This window comes from Loxodonta africana, chromosome 2 (assembly GCF_030014295.1).
Source record: "Loxodonta africana isolate mLoxAfr1 chromosome 2, mLoxAfr1.hap2, whole genome shotgun sequence".
Classification (NCBI taxonomy): domain Eukaryota; kingdom Metazoa; phylum Chordata; class Mammalia; order Proboscidea; family Elephantidae; genus Loxodonta; species Loxodonta africana.
Window position 1 is genome coordinate 38,839,275 of NC_087343.1, and position 12,176 is coordinate 38,851,450.

General features: G+C 41.1%; 1 protein-coding gene across 1 annotated transcript in view; it reads right to left on the minus strand.

The window, feature by feature from the left end:
• The window catches only part of ADAMTS12 (ADAM metallopeptidase with thrombospondin type 1 motif 12), a 451,387-nt gene that overhangs the window by 123,673 nt on the left and 315,538 nt on the right, over nucleotides 1-12,176 (minus strand). The gene's annotated exons all lie outside the window — the stretch shown is intronic.

Sequence of the window (12,176 nt, forward strand, 5' to 3'; positions counted from 1 at the left end):
CAAAATCAGAGAACTGTCCCTACAACTTGAACAAATAGAAAGTGAGCAACAAAAGAATCCATCAGGCACCAGAAGAAAACAAATAATAAAAATGAGAGCTGAACTAAATGAATTAGAGAACAGAAAAACAATTGAAAGAATTAACAAAGCCAAAAGCTGGTTCTTTGAAAAAATTAACAAAATTGATAAACCATTGGCTAGACGGACTAAAGAAATACAGGAAAGGAAACAAATAACCCGAATAAGAAATGAGAAGGACCACATCACAACAGAACCAAATGAAATTAAAAGAATCATTTCAGATTATTATGAAAAATTGTACTCTAACAAATTTGAAAACCTAGAAGAAATGGATGAATTCCTGGAAAAACACTACCTACCTAAACTAACACATTCAGAAGTAGAACAACTAAATAGACCCATAACAAAAAAAGAGATTGAAACTGTAATCAAAAAACTCCCAACCAAAAAAAGCCCTGGCCCGGACGGCTTCACTGCAGAGTTCTACCAAACTTTCAGAGAAGAGTTAACACCGCTACTACTAAAGGTATTCCAAAGCATAGAAAATGACGGAATACTACCCAACTCATTCTATGAAGCCACCATCTCCCTGATACCAAAACCAGGTAAAGACATTACAAAAAAAGAAAATTATAGACCTATATCCCTCATGAACATTGATGCAAAAATCCTCAACAAAATTCTGGCCAATAGAATCCAACAACACATCAAAAAAATAATTCACCCTGATCAAGTGGGATTTATACCAGGTATGCAAGGCTGGTTTAATATCAGAAAAACCATTAATGTAATCCATCACATAAATAAAACAAAAGACAAAAACCACATGATCTTATCAATTGATGCAGAAAAGGCATTTGACAAAGTCCAACACCCATTCATGATAAAAACTCTTACCAAAATAGGAATTGAAGGAAAATTCCTCAACATAATAAAGGGCATCTATGCAAAGCCAACAGCCAATATCACTCTAAATGGAGAGAACCTGAAAGCATTTCCTTTGAGAACGGGAACCAGACAAGGATGCCCTTTATCACCGCTCTTATTCAACAGCGTGCTGGAAGTCTTAGCCAGGGCAATTAGGCTAGACAAAGAAATAAAAGGTATCCGGATTGGCAAGGAAGAAGTAAAGTTATCACTATTTGCAGATGACATGATTATATACACAGAAAACCCTAAGGAATCCTCCAGAAAACTACTGAAACTAATAGAAGAGTTTGGCAGAGTCTCAGGTTATAAAATAAACATACAAAAATCACTTGGATTCCTCTACATCAACAAAAAGATCACCGAAGAGGAAATAACCAAATCAATACCATTCACAGTAGCCCCCAAGAAGATAAGATACTTAGGAATAAATCTTACCAAGGATGTAAAAGACCTATACAAAGAAAACTACAAAGCTCTACTACAAGAAATTCAAAAGGACATGCTTAAGTGGAAAAACATACCCTGCTCATGGATAGGAAGACTTAACATAGTAAAAATGTCTATTCTACCAAAAGCCATCTATACATTTAACGCACTTCCGATCCAAATTCCAATGTCATATTTTAAGGGGATAGAGAAACAAATCACCAATTTCATATGGAAGGGAAAGAAGCCCCGGATAAGCAAAGCACTACTGAAAAAGAAGAAGAAAGTGGGAGGCCTCACCTTACCTGACTTCAGAACCTACTATACAGCCACAGTAGTCAAAACAGCCTGGTATTGGTACAACAACAGACACATAGACCAATGGAACAGAATTGAGAACCCAGACATAGATCCATCCACGTATGAGCAGCTGATATTTGACAAAGGACCAGTGTCAATTAACTGGGGAAAAGATAGCCTTTTTAACAAATGGTGCTGGCATAACTGGATATCCATTTGCAAAAAAATGAAACAGGACCCATACCTCACACCATGCACAAAAACTAACTCCAAGTGGATCAAAGACCTAAACATAAAGACTAAAACGATAAAGATCATGGAAGAAAAAATACGGACAATGTTAGGACCCTAATACAAGGCATAAACAGAATACAAAACATTACCAAAAATGATGAAGAGAAACCCGATAACTGGGAGCTCCTAAAAATCAAACACCTATGCTCATCTAAAGACTTCTCCAAAAGAGTAAAAAGACCACCTACAGATTGGGAAAGAATTTTCAGCTATGACATCTCCGACCAGAGCCTGATCTCTAAAATCTATATGATTCTGTCAAAACTCAACCAGAAAAAGACAAACAACCCAATCAAGAAGTGGGCAAAGGATATGAACACACATTTCACTAAAGAAGATATTCAGGCAGCCAACAGATACATGAGAAAATGCTCTCGATCATTAGCCATTAGAGAAATGCAAATTAAAACTACGATGAGATTCCATCTCACACCAACAAGGCTGGCATTAATCCAAAAAACACAAAATAATAAATGTTGGAGAGGCTGCGGAGAGATTGGAACTCTCATACACTGCTGGTGGGAATGTAAAATGGTACAACCACTTTGGAAATCTATCTGGAGTTATCTTAAACAGTTAGAAATAGAACTACCATACAACCCAGAAATCCCACTCCTAGGAATATACCCTAGAGATACAAGAGCCTTCATACAAACAGATATATGCACACCCATGTTTATTGCAGCTCTGTTTACAATAGCAAAAAGTTGGAAGCAACCAAGGTGTCCATCAACAGGTGAATGGGTAAATAAATTGTGGTATATTCACACAATGGAATACTACGCATCGATAAAGAACAGTGACGAATCTGTGAAACATTTCATAACATGGAGGAACCTGGAAGGCATTATGCTGAGCGAAATTAGTCAGAGGCAAAAGGACAAATATTGTATAAGACCACTATTATAAGATCTTGAGAAATAGTAAAAACCGAGAAGAACACATACTTTTGTGGTTACGAGGAGGGGAGGGAGGGAGGGAGGGAGAGGGTTTTTTATTGATTAATCAGTAGGTAAGAACTGCTTTAGGTGAAGGGAAAGACAACACTCAATACATGGAAGGTCAGCTCAATTGGACTGGTCCAAAAGCAAAGAAGTTTCCGGGATAAAATGAATGCTTCAAAGGTCCGCGAAGCAAGCGCGGGGGTCTGGGGAACATGGTTTGCGGGGACTTCTAAGTCAATTGGCAAAATAATTCTATTATGAAATCATTCTGCATCCCAGTTTGAAATGTGGCGTCTGGGGTCTTAAACGCTAACAAGCGGCCATCTAAGATGCAGCAATTGGTCTCAACCCACCTGGAGCAAAGGAGAATGAAGAACACCAAGGCCACACGACAACTAAGAGCCCAAGAGACAGAAAGGGCCACATGAACCAGAGACCTACATCATCCTGAGACCAGAAGAACTAGTTGGTGCCCGGCCACAATCGATGACTGCCCTGACAGGGAGCACAGCAGAGGACCCCTGAGGGAGCCGGAGATCAGTGGGATACAGACCCCAAATTCTCATAAAAAGACCAAACTTAATGGTCTGACTGAGACTGGAGGAATCCGGGCGGCCATGCTCCCCAGACCTTCTGTTGGCACAGGACAGGAACCATCCCCGAAGACAACTCATCAGACATGAAAGGGACTGGTCAGCGGGTGGGAGAGAGATGCTGATGAAGACTGAGCTAATTATATCAGGTGGACACTTGAGATTGTGTTGGCAACTCTTGTCTGGAGGGGGGATGGGAGGACAGAGAGAGAGGGAAGCCGGCAAAATTGTCAAGAAAGGAGAGACTGAAAGGGCTGACTCAAGAGGGGGAGAGCAAGTGGGAGAAGGGAGTGAGATGTATGTAAACTTATATGTGACAGACTGATTGGATTTGTAAACGTTCACTTGAAGCTTAATAAAAGTTATTAAAAAAAAAAAAAAACAGGTGATATTGTGCACTTCAGATTAGTAAGTAAGCGCAAGTAAGCCTGTGTGTACCTTGCTTATTGGGTAAAGTGATCCATCTTTCTGGTTATTGGTTATTGTGTGCACGATAGCCAGGAAGATAGATTTTTTTTACATCTTTTCTTGTGCTTCTTCTTCTTGTTTTTACGTGCTGTTGGGTCATTTCCAACTCATGGAGACCCATGCACAACAGAACAAAACACTGCCAGTTTCAGTGCATCCTCACAACCCTTGTTACGCTTGAGCCCATTGTTGCAGCCACTGTGTCAGTCCATCTCGCTGAAGGTCTTACTCTTTTTTCCTGACTCTCTACTTTACCAAGCATGATGTCCTTTGTCCTTCTCCAGGGGATGGTCCTTCCTGGTAACATCTTCAAAGTATGTGAGACCAAGTCTCACCATCCTTGCTTCTAATGAGCACTCTGCCCGTACCTCTTCAAAGACAGATTTGTTCATTCTTCTGGCAGTCTGTGGTATACCCAATACTCTTTGCCAACACCATAATTCAAAGGTATTGATTCTTCTTTGGTCTTCCTTATTCATTGTCCAGCTTTCAACATGTGTATAAAGCGATTGAACACACCGTGGGCTTGGGTCAGGCACTCTTTAATCTTTAAAGTGATATCTTTGCTTTTTTAACACTTTAAAGAGATCTTTTGCTGCAGATTTGCCAAATGCAATGCATCTCTTGCTTTCTTGATTGCTGCTTCCTTGGGTGTTGATTGTGGATCCAAGTAAAATGAAATCCTTGACAACTTCAATCTTTTCTCCATTTTTCATGATGTTGCTTATTGGTCCAGCTGTGAGGGTTTTTGTTTTCTTTATGTTGAGGTGTAATCCCTGCTGAAGATTGGGGATCTTCGTAAGTAAGTGCTCCAAGTCCTCTTCACTTTCAGCAAGCAAGTTTGTGTCATCTGCATAATGCAGGTTGTCAATGAGCCTTCCTCCAATCCTGATGACGGGGGGCGGGGGGGTGCTGGGGAATGTATATCCCTGGTCACCAGGTGCTCTGTCTCCTGTTGGGAGCCCCGTGAAGTTGCCTTCTCATATTCCCTGTCTACATTCCTTGGTGGCTTTAGTCCAAGATGGTGAATCCATGCATCATTAGTTGGTAGGGGACCTTGACTCCGTAGCTCTTCTTGTTCTCTGTTCTCTGTCAGTTTCTTATTCCATTCAGGGCTTGAGCAAGTTCTTTATTACTTCCTTCGATGCTTACGGTTCTAGAATTGACATTTGTTTCACTTAGTTTTTCAGGTCTTTGCTGCAGAGGGATGACATGATGCTTCTGTCTCTAGTGCCATGTTGGCACTGCCTCCAAAATTCAATGCTTGTTTTGCTTTGCTTTGCTTTCAGGGAAAAATTGGAGACCGTCTTCTTCAGAGAGTCCCTTTTGGTATCTTCTGAATGTATTTATTGTGAGCAGGGCTGTTGGTTTCTTGGTGATGTGACCAGCTGAGGGCCAGGTGAGGCCAACCATAAGGCCATGTATCATGGGCCCACCTAAGTGTGATTGGGCATCAAATGCAAAGCTGGAGTGCATAGGAAAGCTTGGCTAGACCCGGTGATAGCCTACAACTCTAGGTGTGCCAGACTGCTTGCGGACACCAGGATCCTTGTGATGAGAAAATAAAAGAATAAAACCCACACAAATATAACTAAGTGCAAAAGCTCCAAAAAACTGAAAATCTGGATGAACTTGAGACAGGGGACAGTACATCTGTTCAAAGCTCCAAGGAGAAAGGTCAAAGGAAATAAAGAATACAAACTGATTTCATATAAGGTGCAGTGGGTAAATTGTCTGCAAAGGTGACCAAAGTCAGATGGAGTCGAAGAGATCACTGGGCAGAGTGACAAAGAAAAAGAGCCAGAAGATTGAGGGGACAAGGCATGACTTGGCATTATTGTAAATTTCCACTTCTGGCAGCATGATTAGCTCTTCAATGCTTGCACTGGAAAATAAGTATTTAGAAGGAACCACCTGGGAACAGTTCCACTCTCCCAGGGCTGAGAGCATCCATCCAGGTGTGCTGAGCTGGGAAGTCATTTCTTGAAACAGTAGCCTGTCAAAGAGAAAGATGGAAGCAGACAAACTAAAGAAGACTTTGATTTGAGTTTCAGAATTTGGACTCGGGATTTTGTATTTGGACACCTAAAGCAAAAACGAGAAAGCAGCTCTGAATAATTCTGAGGCTTTTCTAACGGAATGATCTGTTTTGAGGCTGCTAGGCAGGGCTGGGACTAGATGGGCCATAGGGTTTCCAAGGAGCAGCTGGTGGATTCAAACTGCCAACCGTATAGTTAGCAGCCAAGCTCTTAACAACTGCCCCACCAGGGCTCCAGAGGGGACTAGGGTATAAAATTTAAGGAGGTGCTCACTCTCAGGTTCGTGCAAGTGGCTTCTTATAGCAAGCAAACACTCACCCAATGGCAAGTGTCCCACGGAATTCCAGAATGGTGAAGTCCCATGCTTGCCTTAGTTTTATTCTGGGTTTGCCCTGTTTGACCCACTCCCCAAATGATAAAACTGTCCAGAGACTAGTCTCATTTATATAGTGAGTTAAAAGGAACTTGCTTGTTATAGTAACAGCTAATATATGTTGTTTTTTTTTTTTTAATATGTATTGAACATTAACTGTTTTCCAGATCTTCTTGTAAGTGCTTTGAAGTGATTATCTCATTTTAACAATTAAACCACCTAAGTTAGTTCATCTATTATCCCATGTGGGTGGCAGGGCTGGGATTCAAATCTGGTGGCTTAGCTTCAGAGATCATGCTATTAACCCCTAATCTACAGGTAAAGGCTTTTCTTTAAGAGAAAACAAAACCAAAAAAAGAGTGTCTTTAATTAGATCTTTGTAGAAACCACTCCTCATGTTATCAGGTAATATATTCATTCATGGAACCTGAGAAGCAAACTTAGCAGCATACTAAGGATCCTTTTTAATTCAAAGTCCATTCTCTCACGGGACTTAAGTATAGCAAGAATCACTAATTTCTGGAGGCATTTACTTCTACAGAGAACAGATTTAAGTATTAGCTCTTGAAATTCTAATATTACCTTGAGAAAGTTACTTAATCTTCCTGTGCTTCAGTTTCCTCATCTTAAAAATGGGGATAATATTACCTACCTTGCAGGGTAGTTGTGAGGATTCAAACAGATTTTATGCCAAACACTTAACACAGTGCCTGGTATAAAGCAAGTGCTCAACAGCAGACAGACGGTATGGTTGATTTTTACTCTTCATCACGAACTAGACAAATTCTAAAGATCCTTGCAGTTGACCCAACATTCTAGGCTTCTATCATTCCTATCTTTTCTCATAGCAGTCAAAAGACTTGTATTTGGTAACCCTGGCATAATTCTTATTACCGTAAAAACAAACAAAAAACAACTTGCATGATTATGCCTTCATGCCATTGCTAATCAATCCTCCGCTACATGCTTACTTTATGTTTTACTACTTTCTACAGAACTGCAGTGGGACTCAGTGGTAGAATTCTCATCTTCCCTGAGGGAGACCTGGGTTCAATTCCAGTGTGCTACCAGGGCTCCTCCGGAGTTAGGTCCACAGGGATTCAAATCCCAGCCCCAACTCTTTCATCTTACCCAAGACCCTCTGGGTCTTTAGTCTGCACCCTGCGGGTGATTGCTGCAGGGTAACATAGCGAAACTTCTGATGCAGTATCTTGCATAAAGCAGTTGTTTAAATATGGTAGTTATCACCATTAGCCTCTCCCAATGATTACCGGTGGAACATTACACCTACAAAAGGTGCTTAACCGTATTTACTGATTGGTTGATACGACAGTGAGCAACACTGTTTGGGAGAAATTTTTGGATGAACTGTCAAAGATATCATTTCACTCTTGAGAGATTATCAGCTCAGTCAGTCATAAAGATGAACATTGGCCTTAGTGATGGAAGACAAGGATGTCCACTGCAGCAATAAAATGGTTATCCAAAGAAAAACGAATAAAGTGGCATTTCCACAATGGAACACAATGCAGCAATTAAAAGGAATGGCGTAAACCATGAATCAAGAATGTTGTAGAAACAACAAAGTATGATTCCATTTGTATGAAAATGAAAACTATTATGAACAATGGCTAACTATGAGGAATGTGAAGCATTGGTTGTTCAATGGTCAAATTCTTGCCTCCCATGTGGGAGACCTGGGTTTGATTCCCAGTCAATACACCTCATGTGCAGTCACCACCCATCTATCAGTGTGTCATAATGCAATGGATTGTGTGTCACTATGATGCCAGACATGCTTCAGTGGAGCTCCCAGGCCAATTCAGACTAGGAAGAAAGGCCTAGAAATCTACGGCAGAAAATCAGGCATAAGGGAACACTCTCCAATCCACAACCGATCACGGGCAATGGCAATGGCATTCTAAGAAACACAAACAACCTAGCAACCCTTTCGTATCCTTTCTTACTTATGTTACTTTCCTGTATTAGTCAACCAGTTATGCTGAAAACGATGGCAGTGTTTTGTTCCATTGTGCATGGGGTCACCAGGTGTCGGGGGCTGACTCAACAACTAACAACAACAACCTCTGAGGAATAAGTTAAGGGTGGGTGGATAAGAAGAATTTATTTTTATTTCACTCTATTATGTAAATTTTCATTTTTTTTAAATAAGGATGGATTACTTTTTGAAATGATAATTCTTGGCCCTCAAAAAAACAAAAACAAAAAACCTAAAAAGGTCTCCTTTCTCCTCTGATAGTCATGACACAACTCCATGAAAAGAGGACTTTTAGGACTTCCATCCATCCTGTCTGCAATACAGGACTAGTACATTCTTTAAAGTTAGACGGCTTAACTGAAGTACACCGCATTTAGAAACACAAAAGTTTGTTGACTATAATTGCAGTGGTCTACAGAGTCTTAGAAATATCTTATAAATAACCTTTGTGGCATCGAGAATAACAGCACACAGCCCCTCTGCTGTGAGTCTCCCAGCACTTCGAGGCCTGTAGTTCCGGTGTTATTTAAGTGCCGTATAAGGCTGAACTTGAAGCCCTGTACCTGTTCTCTTTCCCTCTGGCCTTTGCCTTTCATGGTGCCCTGGGAGGACTCTGGGTACGTCATTAGGCTGGCCTATGACACAGGATTCTGAGGACGGAGGTGGGTGGTGCATCAATTCTTCTTCGGTCTTCCTTATTCATTGTTCATATGGATGCAAAAGCTGGACAATGAATAAGGAAGACCAGAGAAGAGTTGATTTCTTTGAATTATGGTGTTGGCAAAGAATACTGAATATATCATGGACTGCAAGAAGAACGAACAAATCTGTCTTGGAAGAAGTACAGTCAGAATGCTCCTTAGAAGCGAGGATGGTTAAGACCTTGTCTCATGTACTTTGGACATGTTACCAGGAAGGATCAGTCCCTGGAGAAGGACATCACTTTTGGTAAAGCAGAGTGTTAGCAAAAAAGAGAAAGCCCCTCAATGAGATGGGCTGACACAGTGGCTGCAACAATGTGCTCATACATAGCAACAATTGTGAAGATGGTACAAGACCTGGGAGTATTCTCTTTTGTTGTACATAGGGTCCCTGTGAGTCAGAACCAATTTGGGGGCAAATGACAACAACAACAGCATGCACAAGGTAAATGTTTGTAAATAAATGAAAAGCAAAGTGTAACAAAATATTTTCATTTCAAATCCAGCTACTTAAGCTATGAGAGTTGAGCACATACAAAACCAACTGTACATCTGGTGAAGCGGGGGGTCGGGGGGTGGGGAAACTCCAAACTAAGCACCTGTCATACCACCTGGGAAGCTATGCTGTCCTACTTCTGGAAGCCTACACATTCAGGGTCCGCTGGATCACTGACTCGAACAGTTTCAACAGAACAGAGAATGCCCAAAACATAGGCATAGATAGTACTGACTGAATGTACCTTTCATCTTTAGTTATTTGTGGAGCCCATGTGAGTATATACATGAAATTTTCTGTATTCAAACACCCAGCTCAGGAAGCTAAATTGCACCAGTAACCAAATGACTCACTTTTCTAGAGTATGAATGATGTTAAATAATAGGTGGTAAGGGGCAGACATTACACTTGACAACTGAAAACCATCAGGATGTTCTGGAGACCCAAAGTGGTAATATGCAATCCTCACTTTTTAGCCAACATCTATGATTCTTCTTAAGTCCTATAAACCCAGAATTTCAGGGACTTAAAAATCACAATCAATTTGGCTAGCATATATTTTACTCCCTTGCTTCATATCCTCTCAGCTCAGGAAATCTCTACTGTCTCACCTCCCACTCAAATAACAACAAATAGCACAGATAAGATTTTTTTAAATCTATAGCTAATGGTCATTGGAAGCCCTGGTGGCATAGTGGTTAAGAGCTCAGCTGTTAACCAAAAGGTAGGCAGTTTGGATTCACCAACTGCTCCTTCAAAACCCTATAGGGCAGTTCTGCTCTGTTCTATAGGGTCCCTATAAGTCAGAATCAACTCAATGGCAACAGGTTTGGTTTTGTTTTTAATGGTCATTGAGTGTTCTTCATTTTCAGGAAAGAATGTGTAATTTGTTCTCATTCTGGGGAAGCTTTGCCAAGATTGCTCTTTCATTGTCCCCCTCTATTTCCTCGGATGCGCATCCTTTACCAAAAACAAAACCTGTTGCCATGGAGTCGATTCTAGTTCATGGCAACCTCATGTGTGTCAGAGTAGAACTGTTCCATAGGGTTTTCAATGGCTGTAATTGTAGAGTAGTAGTTGCCAGACCTTTTTTCCATGGTGCTGCTGGATGAATCGTGTCACCAACCTTTTGGTTAGTGTTGCTATGCTGATAGGTGCCATTGAGTCAGTTCCAACTCATAGCGACCCCATATACAACAGAATGAAACACTGCCTGGTCCTGTGCCATCCTCACAATCGTTGCTTTGTTTGAGCCCATTGCTGTAGCCAGTCTATCTCATTGAGGGTCTTCCTTTTTTTCAATGGCCTTCTGCTTTGCCAAGTAAAGTAGCCGAGAGCAAGCTGTTTGTGCCATCCAGGACCCGTGCACACTTTAGATGCCTTATTTTATGTTTTACCCTTCTTATGCTGTGCTGTCCCCATGAAATGTTGATTTCTAGCCCAGAGCTGGCCCTCATTCTTTTTTTTGTTTGTTTTTTTACTTTGCATTAGGTAAAGTTTACACCTCAAGTTAGTTTCTCATTCAAAAATTCATACACGTATTGTTTTGTGATGTGGTTTGCAATCTCTGCAATGTGACAGCACTCTCCCCTCTTCTACCCTGGGTCCCCCGTGTCCATTTGTCCAGTTTTCCTGTCCCTTCCTGCCTTCTCGACTCACTTTTGGGCAGGAGTTGCCCATTTGGTCTTGTATATTCGATTTAACTATGAAGCACATTCCTCATATGTGTTACTGTTTGTTTTATAGTCTTGTCTAATCTTTGTTCGAAAACTGGGCTTCGGAAGTAGCTTCAGTTCTGAGTTAGCAGGGTGTCCAGGAGCCATAGTCTCTGGGACTCCTCCAGTCTCTGTAAGACCAATAAGTCTGGTCTTTTCTGTGAATTTTAACTTTGTTCTACAATTTTCTTCCCCTCCATCCGGGACCCTCTATTGTGATCCCTGCCACAGTGGTCAGTGGTGGTAGCCAGTCACCATGTAGTTCTGGGTTCAGGCTGATGGAGGCTCTGGTTCATGTGCCTGTTTGGGCTAATAATTTCCTTGAGTCTTTGGCTTTCTTCATTTTCCTTTGCTCCGGACCGGATGGGACCAAAAAATGTGTCTTAGATTGCTGCCCGCAAGCTTTTTAGAATCCAGACACTACTCACCAAAGTAGGATGTAGAACATTTTCTTTATGAACTGTGTTATGCTAATTGACCTAGATGTCCCCTAAGGCTATGTTTCCCAGCCCTTAGACCTAGCAACTCGGTCCCTTAAGGTGTTTGAATGTATCTAGAAAACTTCTATGACTTTGCCTTGGTCAAGTTGTGCTGACTTCCCCTGTTTTGTGTGTTGTCTTTCCCTTCACCAAAGTTGACACTTGTCTACTATCTAATTAGTGATTTGCCCCTCTTCTGTCCTGTCCCTCATAACCATTAAAGAATGTTTTTTTCGGTGTCAAACCTTTTCTTGGGTTTTTATAATAATGGTATCATACAGTATTTGTCCTTTTGTGACTGGCTTATTCTGCTCAGCATAATGCCCTCCAGATTCATCCATGTTGTGAGATGTTTCACAGATTCATCATTGTTCTTTATAATTGCGTAGTATTCCATT